This window comes from Falco peregrinus, chromosome 6 (genome assembly GCF_023634155.1).
Source record: "Falco peregrinus isolate bFalPer1 chromosome 6, bFalPer1.pri, whole genome shotgun sequence".
In the NCBI taxonomy this organism is placed as follows: domain Eukaryota; kingdom Metazoa; phylum Chordata; class Aves; order Falconiformes; family Falconidae; genus Falco; species Falco peregrinus.
In genome coordinates, this window is record NC_073726.1 from 63,972,465 (window position 1) to 63,992,578 (window position 20,114).

General features: G+C 40.9%; 1 protein-coding gene across 3 annotated transcripts in view; it reads right to left on the reverse strand.

Moving 5' to 3' along the window:
- Positions 1–20,114, reverse strand: part of TBXAS1 (thromboxane A synthase 1) — a 230,993-nt gene that overhangs the window by 130,626 nt on the left and 80,253 nt on the right. The window lies entirely within an intron of this gene.

Consider the following 20,114-nt stretch of genomic DNA (forward strand, 5'->3'; position numbering starts at 1 on the left):
ATATTCCCCTAAAATTCATAAACTGAAAATACTGAAAAAAAAATCTTAAATTGTTTTTTAAGAAAAGTTCTGCCTGCTTTTAAAAAATGACTGCTATAAAGCACACACAGACTGCCATCTTTTATTGTATCCCAAACAGCAAAAGCTCTCTTCCCGTCTCTTTTCCATTCTCCTACTTCCAGTTTATAACCTTTCTAACATTTTCTAGGTACACAAAAAGGAGAGAGGGGGTGTTTGTATGGACATTCTTTGGAAGTCAAAATTCACAGGCAAGGAACATGACTTCCATGAGCCTCTCCTGAAGTTAAGGAAAAAGGACAAGTAGAGCTAAACATGAAACAAGATCATCTGAGCTATTTCATTTAGCGGAAACAGGTCCAGAACCTGCAAAGCCACCAGAGACATGCTTAACTGAGTTTTCACATATTTAAAAACCTTTGCAGAATTAAGGCCTCAGTCACAAAACAAGAGGTTATCTCCCAACTGGGTTTGTTGCTTTGGTTTTGTGTTTTTTTCTAACTTGTTCCAAAATGGCAAGTAAAAGATAAAATCCTCCTGAACAATAATCTGTTCTTCCCAAGTAAATAATGTATTCACCCCTGCCATGTAACTTCATTTTGATTCTGTATTACTACATGAGGATATCACCAGTCTCACAGACTTAGATTTATTATTGAACAAAACCAGATATTCTTGTCAGATTTTAATAAATAAGAGTTTGAGAAAAACAAAAGCCTCCTGGCAAGTGCATTACAAATGGATTCATGAATAATTTAGGACAGCACTTTTTATTAACTTTCTCTAGGTTAATCTTTTCACAGGGCTTGTCCACACATAAAAGTCCTACCTTTAACTACAGTGATACAGTACCATTATACTGCTTGACCCAACCCTTTGTAATATTTTCATGTTTCAGGGTTTAATGCAAATGCTTGGGACTGTCTGGCTCATTCCTGCAGAGAAACAAGAATACGTGAATGTAGTACAGTATCCTCAGATTGATGCAACCCGTCCATATGGGAATCTCTTGTAACACTGCCATACCGGTAAAAATAAATGCCATGACCCATGCATGAGTATAATTTTCCTGTGTAGATGAGGCCTCAGTTATTTGAGTTATGCTGTTGGGGCATTTCTATTACATTTCAGCTTAAATTGCAGTCCTCCAAAATAGAGGAAAAAAAATCATATTTTTCAGACCAGCAGCTTTATCTCTGTTGGAAGATGAGACAGGAAAGACCCAGTACGACTACATGAGGACAGTATTAGCTTCCTCCAGCAGATGAAAGGATGGATGACAAACCATCATCCCAGTGGGCTGCTGGTGCAGAAGTAGGCAGCCCTGTGCTGCACCATTCCCAGGAAGGCCAGGCAAAAAGTTTTTCAGTGTACAATGGAGGGCATGGATCTACTCCCAGAAGCTGCAGAAGAGGCAGGATGCCCTCCAGCGTATTTATTAAAAGGCTCACAGATCAAGGGGGTGGTTATGTTATAGTATATTGAGCAAATTAAGTTAATCTGCACCCAGAGTGTTTTAATAACTGAAGAGGCTACAAACACCAAACACACTCAGCTGCAACAGTGTGACTTGTAAGAGCAGACAAGCACCACTCTTACGGTAAGTATGAAAAGGACAGAGACTTCTACCTTGTGGTCAGGTTCCACACAAGATGTTGCAGTCCTCTTTGCAATGATTTAGTCATTTAGTAAACATGCCTTTTCTTTTATCCACAAGAAGGAGTGGCAATCCAGCAATGATTTCTGCTGTTTTGCACGTGCACCACTGTTGCTTTCTGCAGAGATGTGGCCCAGGTGTCTCAGTCTGCACCTAATGCCTGATGTGACCATGGCCACAGAAGTTACCACATGGACATCACAGATACCTGCCAAGTCCAACTACGAGCTGAGGTAGGAGCAGCGAGACAAGAGGCAGAATGGACTGCCATGTCCCTCCTGCAACACCCAAGCACACCATCTCCTTTCCTAGTGTTTGCCAGGGACCCCCCTAGGAACGCAGGTTTCTTTTCTCAAGGCAATGTTGTGGATCAATCAGCTACTTTTAATTGGAAGGACCAATTCAGCATTATCCTTTCTGTGTCCCCAAGATCACTCTGGCCCCACTGCACCATCATCTGCTGCTGACAGCATTCCCCAGGTCCTGAGCTGTGGACTTGCTCTCTGAGCAAAGCTCACAGCAACGTTGCCTTGCTGCACAGGAAAAGATGGAGTGCGCACGCAGTACATCATGGCAAAGGGCCATATGTTTTTGTATAACACCCGTGTGGGAAACACCTGCAACCCTTTCACCTTGTTTATAATGCCACTGTCAATTCACAGAAGACTGATCTCCCTATCTATTATCAGTCTCATGTATTACAAACACATCACATTAATCATAAAACACATATATGCTGTTAGGCAATAAACAAGGCTTTGTTTTCTATGCTGCAGTCTGGTAAAGTACACAAAGATCATCTGGAAAGCTAAGTGAAAATAGGAAATTTTATTATCTCTATCTTCCTCAGGGAAGAACAAAGAACCAGGAAAAAAAGGGGGTAAAAAGGAAAGATATGCAAAGACACAGAGATACAGGGGGGAAAGCTAATTTTCATAGGAGATGTTTCCTTCCAAAAAAGTTCCTTGATCACTCAGCCTCTTTTGTTTAGAGACACCTATTCACTGCAGACAGAGAAACGCAAAATCGAACAGCACAGTGTTTGTTCAAAATAGGACTGAAGCCTAGCGTTACTTGCTTAATTATTTCAGAAGTCAGCAAATTGATTTGTCATGAGCACTGTCCCCTTCCAGCTCTTGCAGGCAATTCAGACTCTGTAGGACTAAACGATACACAACGAGCTGATGCAAAGCCCAAACGCAGTCTCTACAGAGAGGGTTACTTTGGGCTGAAAAGAAGGGAAAGGAGGGGTCAAAAATTTACCAGCTACTGTAAGTCCCATTATTATTTGTGTTACATTAGCAGCTAGAGGCTTCCAGGGTCTGCAGGCCCTGATTTGGCAGGAGTTATACATAAGTAGAAGGTTTATTCTAGACCTGTGGAGCTTACAATTTAAATAACGGGGATTGGCAAACTGGGGGGGAGACAAACAAACTCCCTCCATTTTCCATCCAAGGGACTGGGGGACAGGCAGGTATGGAGGAGCTGGGAAGTATCAGCAATCACCTTTATTTTTTTATTGTTGACAACCTGTAAGAACAGAGCTCTTCAGCTGCTGCGTACACCTGGAAATCCCAGACCAGCTTTCTTCAGGCAGGGGTAAGTTTGCTGGAAACTGGGGAGCTAACTCCTCTGCCACTTCTCCTGTGTCCCAGGCTGTGACTTTAGCTGGCAGGGTGCCTTCCCAGACTATTTTTATAAAGCACTGACAAGCTGAGTATCTCCGGATTAAAGAACCAAGAAATGCACACTACCACTTAAGAAAAACCCTAGAAACAGGGGAACTTACTGCACATGGATATGAAGCCCTGGTAGCACTGAGCGGTCTCAGGCATGAAGAAAAGTTCCAAAGCACAGCTCTGCCAACACACACACCTCAGCCAGAGACTAATCCAACCCATTGCGTAAATTCATGAAAAAGAGGACATGGCCGCAGTGATTTCTATTTAAGTAAAAATTGTTCCTCATTTCCTTTTTTGATGAATTACACTTCTTTTCACGTCATGAAAGCTTTAAAATAAGCACATAGAACTATTAATTTAATTCCTGCCTGTATTAAAAATATCATGTAACAAGGTGCCGAGACTTGCACGCTTTCTGCGCTGCTCTGTATTGCCATGCATCTACTTCTTTGTCCACATAGCTGGGATTAAAAATGCTATCTTCTACATACCAAGAACCTCTGTGCTATCTCAGACTTGCACCTTGCCAAAAGACCTCTGCTTTCTGACACGCTTATGGAAGTATCAAAAAGAGAAAAAAAAATCTGGGATTATTTATATTCTCCCCACCACCAAAAGCACAGCTATTTTTAAAGGAGCTCCTCCCTTGTCAGGTGCAATAACAAACTCATGGTATGAAAGTAATATATTTGCTGTTGACAATAAGGAGAAGGAGGGCTGATTGGGGCCATTACAAGGTGCAGAGCTGGTAGTGTTTTGAGAACCTTACACCAGGGTGCAAACGAGCTCTATTTCTGGGCATCTCTAAACCCAGCTGGGGTTTAGCAACTTGAGGGTGTCACACACATTTACTAATCCCTTCCCCCTTCCAAGTGAGCAGTGTGGGAGATACAGACTCTGCATGGCTGTGTTAATTCATTCATGAAATGAAGTACATGACATTTACCCACATATAAGGAATGACAGGGATTAAATTAAGCTCACAAAGTACAATGAAGGGGGTGGGGTGGGGGGGAAATATCTCTGAATTACACAAGCATATTTGGCAATCTGTGTCCATTTGGTTTTCTGAGGAAATCTAAGTCCGGATCCAAGTGCATGTACAAAAACTCACGCCCATGTTCAGGGGCTGGGAAGAGAAGCAGCAAAACTGATGGACAGGGATAACAATCATTTCTTTTCTTGCTCCAGGTGGGCTGTGGGAGAGGCTGGGTGTCAGGGCAGCGCAGAACCATGGGGTCCCAGGCTGTGCTTCTCCGCAGCTGGGGTGCTGCTGCTTTCCCAGGGCTGGTGGGGTTATTTTTATCCTGACAACTGGACTAAGATGATTGCCACTACCACCGCCACTCTGCGTGCTTGCATCATACTGCTAGCACTGATTAGCTACATCAGTATTCCACTTCATTAATGCAAAATGAAAGCTGTAAATAGGGTACTGCTTTTAGAGGATGCTACTGGAAACAAGAAGTACTGTGGTATTAATAAGAAACCAGGTGCTCCTCCCACCTGGGTGTGTGGGGATATTGCTACTGGGCAACGCTGAAAGTGCTCATAGGTGGTTTCTAAATCTTTTCCCATGGTATTTCCCACTAGGCTTGGACTGTAATAGTCTGTGTTTTGTTACCCATGTTTAGACTGTGACATTTTCACCAAAGCTTGTTTTGTCTGTGCTCGTTAAAGCACAGTATGCCTGACTGACCTCATGTGACGGCGCAGCAGACATTTCCTGTGGGTTTCAGCATATTTCTGTGCCTGGCCTTTCCGCGGGCTTGTGAGACACGGTGTGAGAATAGTCTCATCTCAGGCTCTTTGCACCTAATTCACTACCAAAGTACTCCTTTGGCATACCCTGAGAGAAAAAACATCAGGTTGCTATTTCCAGAAGGCTAGATCACTATTTCTAGGGAAGGCTACTTCTGGGAGACAGCAAACTTTTGGTGTCTCCAAAATTTACTTGCCACCATCTACACAATGTTCATTTGCATGGATTTGTATCGGTCTACTATCTGTATTCAACAGTACTACCTGTTTTTATCAGCACAATGAAAAATAATAAATGCCTACATGATGGCTGAGGAGGATAAACGGCCAGTGTTGCTCAGGCTAAACCAGAGGAGCTTTTTCCCCACCTTTTTTGTCCACATAAGGGAGGAAGAGGGATCTGCTGAGTGCGTATCCTGATTTCTAGTTAGAAGCTCTAAGCAGCTTCCCTTGACAGACGGGTAAGTGATTTCTGGAAAACAACAGGCAGTATTACCCTGGCAGCGCTACAGCCATTTCATGTAAGATAAATGGAGATAGAGCAACACACTTGAAGATGATGATAGGACTGTGATGGTACCTCAAATAATATGGCCGAGACAACACGCAGAAGAGGGGCACGCAGTGCAGGGCTGCTTTCTAGCCAAGCAGGAGGGACCCATCCAAACGGGTGGCCATGAAGCCAGGGCGGATCCTCCATGTCCCAGAAAGCAAGAGAGCATGTGCATGTCATGGTGCAGGCTCCCAGGAAAATCTGGGAAGAGGGGAGAAAGAGGAGAGCATATGTGCAACCATATGGAGAAAATTAAACAGGAAGGAGGTCAAAGGATTTAAATACAATTTGTGATACTGAGACATCGCAAGATACAGCAAACTATAAACCAGGTTGACTGTAATAAAGTTACTAGTTACATGCCCATCATTAAACTTCATATAAGCAAGAACACTTCAAGATGACTAAGACAAAACATGTGTAATCTGACTTCTGCCTCTCAGAAAGTGTTTCTGAACATGATAAAATTGAGGTTTGTATTATTTTTCCTCCCTTAGACATGGCAGCAGGGTACAAAGAAAAGCCATCCATAAGTCTGCATTTCTGGAACCTTCATCTCATATATACTTTACTTATCATGGCCAGGACTCAAGTGTGACTGGAGTTTTTCTCATCTCCACTTTTGGTTAGCCATTTTAGCCCTGAAGGAAAGAAAAGGTTTTCAGAAAACACAGAGTATCTCTGTCTGCTGAAAAGTCCTGTCCTCATACATATCTTCAAAAGAGGCGTTCAGAACAGAAGCATTCAAAATCAGTAGGCTGTTTCTGTTTGTTTTAATTCTGTACTTTATCTTTGATTTCTTCGCAGGCAAGACAGCTCATCTGCCTCCTGTAAATACGATCAGCAGTGGTGGACAATACAATATTTTATTTTCCCATGTGTTTGAAAAACATATACATAATTTTCTTTCAGTCTACTCCTCCTTACTGGCATTTTGATCTTAAATCAATGAGAGTTACAATATATGGCACACCATCTCTTTTTATTCCTTTGCTCTTTTTATGTTAATGCAATGCATTTATGAAATAGTACTGTCTTAATATTAGAATATTTTAATTCCTCAATAATAGCTAGGACTCAATATACTGCATCATAAACATAGAACAATTAAATGAGCAAGCCAAATTAACTTTTGCATTACTATACATACATACACCGTTTTGTTGAATAAGAAACAAGACATTTGGACCTGGTCATGGCTACCAGCCTGAAGATATCTGAAGTTTAAGCAAATGAAAGCAGGGTTTCGTAAGTGGGAAGCAACGGGTAACCCATTCATCTGTTTGCATGCAACAAAAACACAGACCTCAGCCAACACTGGACAGCCTTATGCAGGCAAGTAAAGGTTTGCCAGACTGGCCATGAGGGGGGAATAGTCATTGGGACTTGGGGTTTTTTTCCTACTCTGTCTGAAAAAAATAAGTCAAAACAAATTAAAAAAAAAAAAGGATAGCAACCACCTACTGAGCTTCTGGGAATGTACTTTTTTTTTTTTGCTACAGCATAAAAAATGCATACAGGAAAGATTCATTTTTTAAAATCCTTGCATACCTATGGTAGTGTGTACTTTCTGTACATTCTTAAGATCTACATACAAAACCATTTAATTTTGTTAATGCATTATTAAATGCACACTAAGCCCAGTAAAAGTAATTTCCCAATGCTTTACACATTTATCATGAAACCACTAGCAGAATTCTTTACAATAAAAATGCTAGCTGTACACATGACCAAACTAAATTATCTAGGGAAATGGCTAATATCTGACCATGTGGAAACATTATAAAGCAGGGCTTTGTTATAGAACTAGAATGAAAAAAATAGATGTATTTTCTTACAGAAAAATTGCAATGAAAAAAATATTTTAATAGTAAAAAACACTGCAGCTCCAGGAAATTTTCCCGAATCAATTCAATCTGTGTCGTGCCGGACTTAAAAAATCCATTAAAAATAACCATGATAAATTTCCTAACCTCTTTCAGTGCACCACACAGAAGACAAAGGAATCTGCAATTCAAGAAAGACAGAAGAGAAGGAAAATGGAAAAACCCGATAGCTTGTGTATCAGTGGTAACATCCTCCCTAACAACAACAAGCAAATCTATACCACAAAGGACAAGAGGAGCAGGAGTGATGCGTACAGCTGACAATGGCACTCCAAAGTAATGACTTCCAGGAAAATCTTCTGTTACAAATGGACAACACACTGCTGAGAAGTAGTTGAGTCATGACTTTCATAACACAGCAAATTATTTCAGCCTAAAAATGTGCATGCTGAACAACAGGATGTACATGGCTCTGGCAAGGCAACTATGGGGATAACAACCTACAAACAGCTAACATGCTCACCTGGTTTAAATTATCAAACCTTGCTGAAATCCATGCAGGTTCAGGGATTTTCCCCAATATTTAATACACAGTCATAAATCACAGATCATGTTTCAAACAGTAATATTAGTAAGAGCACCGCCTAGTTGACCTATTTTCCATTTACCACGTTGTACATACTATCAGTTGTAACAAACATGCTTCTTTTGCTGCTTTCTTTGTTTTGAGGGGGAAAAGAGGGCGATTGTATAACAAATGTCATATACGTCATTGTACCCTGAAACAACCCAAATCCCTGAAAATGGAAGAGTGTATCTAGCCCTCTCCTCTTCCACAGACTTACTCTTTCACTGTGGAACAGCAGGTCCTGTTCACCCGCCTCCTCCTCCTGATGGCCAGCCAGCGTGCAGTGTATCACACCAACCCTGGCACCCGATCCCCACATGCACATTGCACATGTTTGAGCTCTCTTCACAGCTGCATTAAACAGCTGTCCTGGGCCTGCATCTGGATGCCATGGGACATAAGTGAGATGTAGACTCAAGAATTTCTCCTCTTTAGCTCAGTCACAGCTGCTTGGCTAAACACCTCAGGACTCCTGTGGACCTCTCTCATTTCTGAGTCATCTCAGTAAAAGTTATCATCCAACATTACTTTGCTATGTTACTCCCCAAACCCTCTGGATCTTTGGATTCTGCTGGAGCAGTTTCCTAAAGCCATCCCTCCAAATGGCTGAGCATGCACGAAACACCAGCAGTCATATTTAGGATTTCTGAGGAGAACATTTCTGAACCAAAAATTAGATTTTTAATTGTTCAAAGTCTACCTAGAAAAAGGGGGAAACAAGTAGATTTGAAAGCAGACCAATGTAAACACTTCATATGGCTTCTAAATATACAGATATTAGGGCAAGATGAAGTGACTTGATCCTCACACAACTGCAGAGGTATAGCAGAGATACAACCCACTGAATCTATTCATAACCCCTATAAACAAAGAAAAAAAACCAACAAAAAACAAACCCAAACCTCAAGCACAACTGGAGGATGAACCACCATTGAATATATTGATCTATCAAAAATGATTGAAGACTGACAATAAAAGGGTTATAAATGCTTAGAAGAAAGAGAAAGCAAAAATACAAAACCAACCCACTGAAAAACTCCCACCTGCATTCACAGGGAAAAATGGACTGGAACAATAAAACACAATGGCAGTGCCTGTACGTCTTTGATAGCTGTCCCTCCCAAAAGCTGGAACAATCTTGCTATAAACCAAGCAAATGAAAATGTAAATGCATGAGCAATCGTCTGGGGGATTCAGTTGCTTCGTGTCCTGTAGGCAAAGAAGGAAGGGGGAAAAGGTAGGAAAGCAAGACAAGGGACCACTTTTAATATTTGTAATTATTGATCATGCTCTCCTCAACCTGAAGCCTTTTTAATCCAGCAGAGACCTTGCAGTTAAATATACAACACTGCCTGCATGGCAGTTTTAGCGTTACCAGCAACACCTGCTTGTCCTCCAACCTCAGCGCAACCTGCTGCTTTGACCCCTCCGTCAGGAGGTGGCAGGCAGGGGCAGCCTCTGAATTTTGGGGGTGCCAGCTGGTGCAAAGCATGTAAACAGCTGCCTGCAGAAATCCAATATTCAAAATGGCAAGCTCAACAGAGGCATGGGATGGGGAAATATGCTGAACACAACGCTCAGAACAGTCCTGTGAGTATGTATAAACACAGTGGTGTATCTATCAGGGTCTACTTGAAGGCTTACAAACTATGTATTTATTTAAATGTTTTGCTAAGGAAATGAACATGAGAAAAAGATACAGCAGTTTCACAAACTTGATTCTGTTCTTCACTATTGACAAAAATCCAGTCCCGCTAGTAATTGGGCAAAGGCAGATCAGATGCTACTGAGGCAGGAAAAAAGTTGGGTCTCTAGTAGAATAAGTTTAGGAGCTTCAAGTATTAATCTTACCATTTTGCAATACACTGCCTCAAAAAATCAGAGTTTAAAATATTTTAATATAAAGTAATGCAATATTTAATGACTAATGCCTTTCCACGTGACATTACGTTATTATCTGACCTATTTTAACATTTGCCTCTGTGCTGCACTTGTAGACCTACTTTCTCTTCCTCCTGCCCCATGCACAGCTTATTTCCTACTGGGCCAAATGGACAGCAAGCAGATGTATAAAATTGTTAGGCTGCTTTGATAACATTTGACTTTGGCCCTTCACACCGAGGGACATCATAAGATGTTCCATGCAATAAAAGGTCCCAAAGAACTGAGAACCTCTCATAATGTCACTTTGAAAGACTCTGCAGCAATTCCCAGTGTCCTTGCCAAGATCCTTTTGCAATAAAATAGATTCCAACATTGACAGAAAAGCTTGGATTATTGCTGAGTGATAAAATGTCTACAGCTAGCCCTTACAGAGTCAGAACATTGCTCCCAACTCACTCCTTTTTCTGTAAACTACTTTAAGATGTCTGGATATGTCTTAAAATTTGCTGTACAAAACCTGATTTTATTCAATAGGCACCATCATCCAAAAATCGAAGTTATACAACATGAGAGACATCTAAAAACACTGGGTGAAGATCCTCAAATAGTCATGGTTCTATGCCTTTAATGGAGCTACACTGAAGTAAACAACAGCTTGAAGGTCCAGACCACTGTTTTCAGGCTTCTTTACATGGGGGAAAGAGGAGATTCTGGGACAGGATATGATTTGAATCTTAATGAAGTTGGACTAGAAAAAAACTCCTATGGGAATAGACCCCTAAAGATACAACAATTGCTGGGGAAGATGGTCAGTTTTTTCCTTGATGTAGTTTGTATCATTCCAGGACTGCTGCGTCTGTCTATGGGAGGCTGTTTCTTTACTGTAGCGGTTTAATTACTCCAGTACAATTTCATCAGTATGACTAAAATCCTCCTTCAAGACAAGCCTTCAGGTTTTGCCACCAAATTTAATGGAAGGAAAGATTCACAATCCCCAGTATAATGGTGGCTCAGCTCATTCCACACTCTCTAAACTAGAAGAAAAAAAAGAAAAATAGAATAACAGCTGAAAACAACATCTTCCTCTGTAGTGGGGTACACTTTTGCCTGTTGCCTGATGAAATCATACCCAGTTCAGTACCAGCAGAAGGTCACATAAAGCAGACTCTCCAGGGAATGCAGAGAGGTAGTCAAACAGAGAAAAAGGGTAATTTGAAGATGGTGCCAAACCAACAAAGAAAAAGGAGGTATTTTGTTCCCCTTACTACTAATAAAACATAGTACACTAAAATTGATCCCCAGACTAATAAGGTAGAGGAAAAAACTAAAACCTATATATGACAAAACAATAAAAAAAGTAATGAAGAGATTTATGGAAGTACATAAAACCCTTGGAATGACGTAAAAATTGTCAGGTCATGTTACTGTTTTCAGTTCTACATGGATAAGAAAAACAGGAAAGAATAAAGATTAGAGCATGGAGGAAAGGTAGCGTAGAGCTAAAGAGGATGGAGAGAATTAAGACAGAGAAAATGAAGCCAGAGCAAATATTTAGGGGAGAAAAAAGTCACAGCAAGAAGCATGAATGCAAAGCCTACAAGGCAAGGCTGTCAATGTAAAAAGAAAAAACAAAACAAAGTCCAGACCAACAAAGTGGTGGCACTGTCAAAGGACAACAGGCAGCAACTGATGGAAAGAACCTACATAGATACCTGACAAAGCGTGGTCATTCTCAAAGAGGAAAATATGGCTATTTCTAAGAAACTAATTAAGAGACACTCCCATTTCATTCCTGTGCAATGCTTTGGTGTCCTAAGGGTGCAGAGGCCCCCACAAAGTCTTGTCTGAGTACTCTCCAGCATGGGGAGAGAGGGTCTAACCAGCATCTGCATCCTGGAGCTCCTGGCAGATGAGCATGAGGAGGCGACAGAGCCATGGATGCTTCAGCCTCTGCTGGGGCTTGCAGAGAACAGGGACATGCAACAGGCCACTGATTTGCACCTTCTTTTCTGCATCCTTCTTCTCCAGCCCCTAGTGGGGGACATATTTGGGGGGGGGGGGGGGGGGGGGGGGGAATCCCTTTTGCTTGATGTTTCTCATGGCACACCAGAAAGCAGTCACAAGCTGCTTCTAGATTTCTTTGGGCTGCCACAAAGAAGGGTAATAAAGTGGCAGGAGGGAGTCACCTGGAGAGGCAGCAACCTGACTCCTGTGAAATGCTAGGCAACCAAGGAGAGCAGGAGGAGCTCCTGAGTTACAGCATTAGTTTAAAGTTTAAAGTTCATCTGCTTCAAGGGCTGCCAAGAAAGGGAAGGGGTCACAGACACACACACATGTTGGGAGGGATGATGTATTTTCCTCCCTCTGTGCAGAGTAGGGGAAATGATTCAGGAACTTCATTTAAAAATTACCATGCATGGCACTGGGAACACCAGGTCATAATCAGATACATAGCGGGTGAAACCAGAGACCATTAATAGCTACTGAACATTACATATTGTATTTATCCACTTCAGGTTTGCATCAATACTTCTCAGTGCTGCAGGAAATTCTAATGAAAGTGTTTAATATGCACCGCAAAATCCACAATACTGCTGTTTTCCCATACTGTCTAATAGGATTGGAATACTGAAACAATGCCTCAGATTTTTCAGGCTTTTAAAAGCCCTCAGCCTGCTTCTTCCCAAGTGGTGAAAAGGGGGGAAAAATTACAAGGTGGACTTTACAGCCTGTTAAGAAGATTAACAAATGCAGGCTTTGGTAGATGGTGGAGAGGGGCAGATCAAGGTGAAATTAAGTCTAGGAAAATACCTTTTATAACTGTGGGGTTACTCTGAATATTTTCTCCCCCTGCCTTGAATTAGGATGACACAGTCTGGTATGCAGGTGCTGATCATGACAGTGTTACATGGTAAGAAGAGGCAATCTGTTTAGCAGTCTCATCCCAAGCCCTTTAAAATAATGAATTTAAGCATTAATTAGCTAAGAAGCAGGCAGTACAGATCAAAGGTCACCTGTGCAGTATATTAGCTGGAAAACACTCCTCAGGCAGCATGTTTTCAAAAGAAATTTCAGTTTTCAAATAATTTTAACCTGGAGCTCACAAGGACTGTGTTTTAACAGCTAAGTGCTGCACTACCAACATGCAAGGAAATGGGAACAAAGAAACACCTCCTCAGAAGCAAAGTGAAACCTCCTCCTAGCTACAGCTGCTACCAGCACATGCAGAAGCAGACCAAGGTTTAATCAGGTTCTTCAGATGCTAAGATATGGTACAAAGGCCCGCTCTGTTCTTCCCTTATCAGTCTTAGGAGCTGACACATTTCTGGCCAACCCCACAGAAGCCCTTCTGCATCTGGCCAAAGCCATCTCAGTGGAGCCATACCAGTCAGGAGATTTCCTTCTGCACAAACACACTGAAGCTGCAACCACAGTAGTTTGCACATACTGTTGAATACAGGAACGAGCATCAGGGACACTGTGCAGGTGACAAGCACTGTCCTTTGCTGCCTTGCCAAGAGCATATAAAATGTGTGTCTCATTTGGTTGGATTTCACACTCTCTTTCCAGAGGTGTAAAAGATTACATCAGGTCTTTGACTTACGTTGGCTTGAACAGCTGCAGTAGAGTCATGGGGTAGTCATGGATGGAGGAAAGAAACTTGGAAAAAGCGCAGCAGTGAGCACATGCCGGCAGCTCAGCCACCCCAGGGCAATGTCTGGAGTCTCAGAGAAGAGACTGAAATCTTTGCACGCGGAAGAGTTTACCACTCACATCAAACTTTTCCATCCAAATGGCTTTGCCTGCTCTGAGGGCTGGGACTGTGACATTTTAGTAGGCCTTTGAGTCTCTGTCTCTGAATACCTAGAACACAGTGTCCCTGGGCCTGACCAGAACAGAAAGAGGCTACAGTAAAAAACTTACCACCATCACAGATTAGACAAGCTCAATTTGCATGTTTCTCATGGGGGGGTGTGTGTGTGTCATAGTCCACATATAAGATTTGTCCATGACTAAGACGAGCTCATTAATTAATATCTTCAACATTACTAGTACACTAAGCATCAATTTGCAATGTTCCAGAGACCTAAGTACATTTGAAACATTCCAGAATTAAACTAGCCAACTAATTTACCATAAATTCTGTCTATAAACTGCATCCCACAGGTCTCTGTACACAGAACGTAAAATACTCCATAATGATCAGGCAGCCCACAAAAACGATTACAACTGTAACAATAACACTAGACTCCAATTCTCAGAACAGTGTTGTATGCCACCTTTTGGGTAAATCTTTAGGCAGCAGTCCCATAAAAGGCTATGTTTTTAAGACCAATTAGCTCTAGCGAGAAGAGGAGAAACTGGTGATGATATACCCATAAGTAACTCACATGACTCATTCCAGCAGCTTGATTTAATCATTGGAACTAACTATAACCAATACCTAATTATGTTTAAGTGTGTGGGGTCACTTGGAGATGTGGCATTGTACTGTGACACTACATTTCTGCCAGGATTATTGTTGAGTTTCACTCTTTTTTACAAGACAGCTTCTAAAAAATAGGTTACTATTAACAAATTCTGAAAGCGTTAATTAAAAGAACAAGGAAAGAAGGGGTCTGAAAGTTTAATTTAACAATGTTAAGATGCTCCTACTGTTCAATCAATTTTTGAGATGATCTTTTCCGTTTCAGAGAGAATGGCTAGCACATTGCACAGAGCAGCAATATAGCTGTCTACATGCAAAGTGCTGTCAAACGAGAGGGTGGGGAGGGGGAAGAAATATTTTTCTTCCCATTAACTTTCAGCTACAATAAACCTAGGTGTTTATGCGTACCAACAGCAGACAGTATTTTTCAGGCACAAATGCAACTGTTTCTTTTATGGTCCTGATTCAGCAAGGTAGATAAACTTCTGCCTAACTTGAAGCATATTGAGTAATACCATTGGCTTTAATGGGATTACTCAGGTGCTCAAAGTTAGGCACATGTTTAAGGGTTCTGCTGTACTGTTTGCAGGTATTTAAAGTAAAAAGTATTTAAAGGAAAAAAAGAGGTAACTAATTCACAATAGCAATTTTGGGGCCGATCATCAACAATCCTTTAGAATCAAAGGAACTTATCACAATACACAAATGAGGAAACACAGTGAGAAAAAATAAATCTTGATGAAATATGAAAGACTCGACTCTGGCCAAAAATGTGTATCACTCTAAGAAAACAAAAATCCAAGCAAGCAAGGCTACCAAAAATCTTTATCAGGTTAAATGTGAAACAGAGATTATGAAGAGCTATATATCAGAAAAGAGGAAGCCTGTTTTCTTCCCTCCCCCCATCCTTGCCCACGTATGATATTCTCTAGCTGAAATATAAAAAGTCAGTTCTTTAAAATGCCAAAATAAATGAAGGACCACAGCAGAGGTAGCAAGTTCATTAGACCCTCAGTGCAAAAGAGGAAATCAAACAGGATAAGATTGTTTCATAAAACAAATTATTTCTTTACATGAGCCTTCAGAGAAAAAGATGAGATTACTTGTCCTGGGATTACTCTTTCTGTATAAAGCAGAATAAGGCTAGAAACACAGAGGGATAAAAAAAAAAAATAAATTAAAATGGCAATAAAGACACTGTTTCTTCGGGTAAATTAACTGCATGATGAAGACATCAGCTGTTACCTGCAGGAGGAGATCCTGCCCCTATCCACCATAGGTTTGCTCTGAGGTATTTGAGGAGGACAGACTTTGAGAAAAGTTCTAGAGGCCCAAATCCCAGAAATGCACATCCACCTTCTGTACACAGAAAGGGAAAGCCCCAGACCTCCACAATGAGTATCCCGTGCGCCTCAGTCCTGGTGCAGTGGCCAGGAGCTGCAGTGAGAACAGCCTGTGCCTTGTTCACAACTGTTTGATTATGGACTCATCTGCAGAAATGCTAACTAGTGCCATCCGCAACAACCTTTTTTGGTGAGAAGAGAATTCAAGCATTAAGACAGAGCTAACTCTGGCTGCATAGACTTCTGAAAAGCTGTCAGCTGCCAGCATGGTTTACAATCACAACTCACCCCTGGACACGTTTCAAGTTAGTGACTGCCTCCACAATCTATCCCAATCCTTTAAACCACCCAATCACTTAAGTGACCAGGCTTGATCTTGGCTCCAGTAGTAGCTTATTAGGAAATCATTTAAGGAATATTAGGATATGTTTAAGGAAAAAAACCACCCACCGTACACAGATCAGGAATAATTGAGTAATCCCATAGACACCTTAAGAAAAAATGCCTGTCCTGTTTTAAGTTGCTTTCTGTGTCTTACTTAAAAATGCTGAAGTAACCCACTGGCAAGCAAGATACTCTTCATATGGAAATGGAGCTCCATCCACATCTGTGTGTTCACAAGATGCTTCAGGAGGGCCTGTACCTTGAGATGGTTTCTGTGGTACTGTGCTGATCCTGGTCTGCTTATGCTGGAGCCCAGCAGAGGCTCAGCATGGGTAGATGCAGTTTCCTGCTGGTGGTTTTATTTGTGATTGGAAATGGTTTACAGCTGGTTCTTGTCAGAAATGTTCTCATTAATTCCTCCTCCTGTTTAAAAATGCAGATTTTGAGCTTGTTGCCTCCCTTTGCCAGTTCACAGCCTGACCACCCTGAGCTCAAATACTCAGATTGTCTTCTGCTTTCTAGAAGTGGTTTAATACAAACTCCATCCTCTAGCTGCTCATAGACCCACCTCTTTGTCTCTGCCTTATTTTGTTCTCGTCCTATTTAGCACTTATTCTACTACATATTTGTTCAGACTTTTCACAGTAGGTTGAAGTGAAGGAAGAATAAGAATAGAGTTTGACCTGCTGCAAACTGTTTCAGATGCAAAAGGACATGAAGAAAGTGTGTCACCCTACAAATTGCGCTGAATTTTAATCTTCTGTTCTTACTGTTTGATTATATGTGGTGAGGTCTATGTTATGAACTCTTACACTCTTCCCCTTATCCAAATGCATTGCTACTGTTGGAGGCAGAATGGGTTCTCAGTCATCCCAGAGGCAATCACCTGCCTGCTTGGGGCTGTATCATATTTTCTGTTCCTTCAATAGCATGTCGTTGGGCCAAGAGTATATTACTTATTTTGGTGCTATTCTCCATCTCCAGATCAGCAACACATGCTTACAGTGCTATAAAGTCATAATGATGCAATCATAGTAGAGGGGTCAAATGCATATGAACTGTATATATAAAGTAAAATTAACACACTGCCTCTGCAGCTCTGCTCATGTTGTAGTAATTGCTTTTCTAATTCCATAAAGTAAATTCTCCCCCTTTATTTCCCCTCTTCAACCCAGAAGCTCTTTATTTCTCTGTCTGCTCTCTCCACCTATTTCTGATCAGTAACCATAACTTACAATTGAAATGGAACAGTGGGATATGGTGGGGGTGAAAATAAAGTAACAAAACATCAAAGTTCATCCACAAAGTAAGTGACAGGAGTCACTAATTTCCACAGAAACCAGGACTACTTTCCTGCAAAACTCTTACTACAAAAAGGAGAATATTCAAAGCAAATTTTAACATGTATCAGTATATTGCTTTCCAAATAGCATATTTTTCACTTTTAATTTTTGTTACAGAGAACCAGCACACATATTTGAGAGGAGATATTTTTATGGAAGGTGCTCCAAACTGAAGCTGAACCAAAGACTACCACTCTGTTGCTGGGTCTCTTCAGAAGTCACATCGGTGGCTTGGATTCCCCCGTTGAACAGAAATGCTGCAACTCTGCTTTCGCGCCAAAGCAGAGCTGTTTGTTTCTGCCTTGGCCTCCATCTTGGGCCATCTCTGTATGAAAACAGACAGTTTTCACAGCACGCAAACACAACTGAAGACTATTTGCATTGTCCCTCTCTATAAAAAGAGTAATACCATCACCTCTCCTTTGGATCTGCACATGGGAGTGAAGGGGAAAAAAAAGCTTTTGTGACCTACAAAAGCCTCACTTGAAATAATTCTCTACGACTTGAGGCCTTCTGGAATGGAAGGGATATATTGTTTTGACTTGATTAAAGCTGAAAAGTTGATTTGACATCCTGTTGTCAAGGAAACCAATTCACATACAAAAGAAAACAGTTGTGATGGTATCATTCAGACTATTCAAGTGACCTTAGAAAGAAAAAAAGGCTTCAGTTCCAAAGATTTGTATTCAACTCACTTCACCACTGTAGAAATAAAGATCATTGCTCTTTATGCTTATTGGAAAGCAGTTTTCAATCTGGAAAAAGCAAAACGCCACATCTTCTTCTAACTGCCAGATCCAATACTTTGCTGGGACCATACACATAAACACACTACCTATTTCAAAGAATCACAGGAAGAATCACACAGATGTATAAGGAAGGAGAAGGAATTTCTTTAGTTGACAGGACTGTGATAAATACCCTCTGACACATACTACACCTATTGAACAGCAGCTCACAAGCCAGGTTTTAAAACATCCTCCTTCAACTACAAATAAATCTTACCTCAAGCACAGCAATGTTTGACCCCAGCTTTGTGTTCCTGGGAGACATCAGAAAGCAGCATTTTTTCTCCGCCAGTCTACTAGATCCCTCACACATTGAGTTTTTAATGCATGCAACAAATAGGACATGGTTATGCTCATTCTGCTCACTCCTCCTACCTACAGGGTCCCAAAGAGGCAGAACTGTCCTGGCTGACCACTTAGACCATCATCCAGCTTTGCAGCCCATGCAAGTCTCACAGAGGTTTCATTCTGTAAGAATTGTGGGTAAACTGGAAAAATGAAACTTTCTATCTATCCTCTCACACACTGTAATTATACATCTCTTTCTCTGATGACATAGCTTCTGCCTGGCTGAGTAAGCAGACAGATGACTAAATAGCAAGTTGTCTCAAATTCAGCTTAGAAAAAAAATAGGCATTGTATTAATAAGCAGGGAAATACACTGAGGAATGAAATGCCAGTGTTCTAACATTATTGTCATTTAAGGGCATCACACCAAAGGTCGTGGAAATAATAAGCCTCCGTCATTTTCCATTTGTTACACAAGATACAAATTGCCACAGTGTTAATGAATATCTTTCCCCATTCCTGGCCATCCAAGGCACTGTATTATTTCCTCTTAGACAAGTACCTAACCCTTGGAATTCATTATTTCCATCACTTCTTGCAGACTTTGTCCTTAGGGCTGAGCATAAATGCCACAAGGCAGCTATGACTGGAGCATCAACTGCTTCATATGCCTGAATCTGACTTCTTTCTGATAGAGGTTTTTTGCTGGAAGAGCATACAAAGCATATTTATATCATTTATGATCAAATATGCACACACACACACATTCATATATGCTCTCTTACAAGTATCTTACACTGCTTGCAGAACACAAGAAAAAAAATTTGACATTGTACTTTGTGGATATTGCTTGATACTTACATATTGAAATAATGGTTGTTCTACAAATACCAACTGACCACAACAATAGAAGCTACCATGAAATAATTGCATTTCCACTTAAAATTATGACAACTGAAAAGTAGTTCTTGGAACAGAAATGTCATTTAGAGAAATGTGGGCTTGTATGAAGGGATATACTGCTTAAACCCTCTTTACTCCTAATAAACTGCTAAGATAGCACAGTTGAGCTACCGAGAGAGGAATGCCTCATTTCTAATCTGTACTTCATTGTGTTTTAAGTTTAGGAATTTTGCGTAAATATAGATATCAACATCTAAGACAAATTCATACTATTACATAAACTGAGGGTTTTTTTAAGATAATAAATTATTATTTCTACTGTTCACCATAAGTATAAAGAATATGCAGATGAAAAAAAGATTATTGAAGTCCGGTAGCTTTGTACAGTTCTGAAAAAGACTAAACTTTTATGTGCATAATTAAAATTAGAAAGACAATAATGAAGCCCAACACCAAATGCTGAACTAAAATAAGCCAAGGTTACTTTCTGCATGTAATCAAACAACCTCCACCTCTGTCCCCCAGGCTGAAACACCACACACTGCATTTTGATGAACATCTTGTCTTGGCATTTTCTCCTCTCTCACCCAACAAACCCAAACAGCAAGAGCCAGAAAAGAAGAAAGC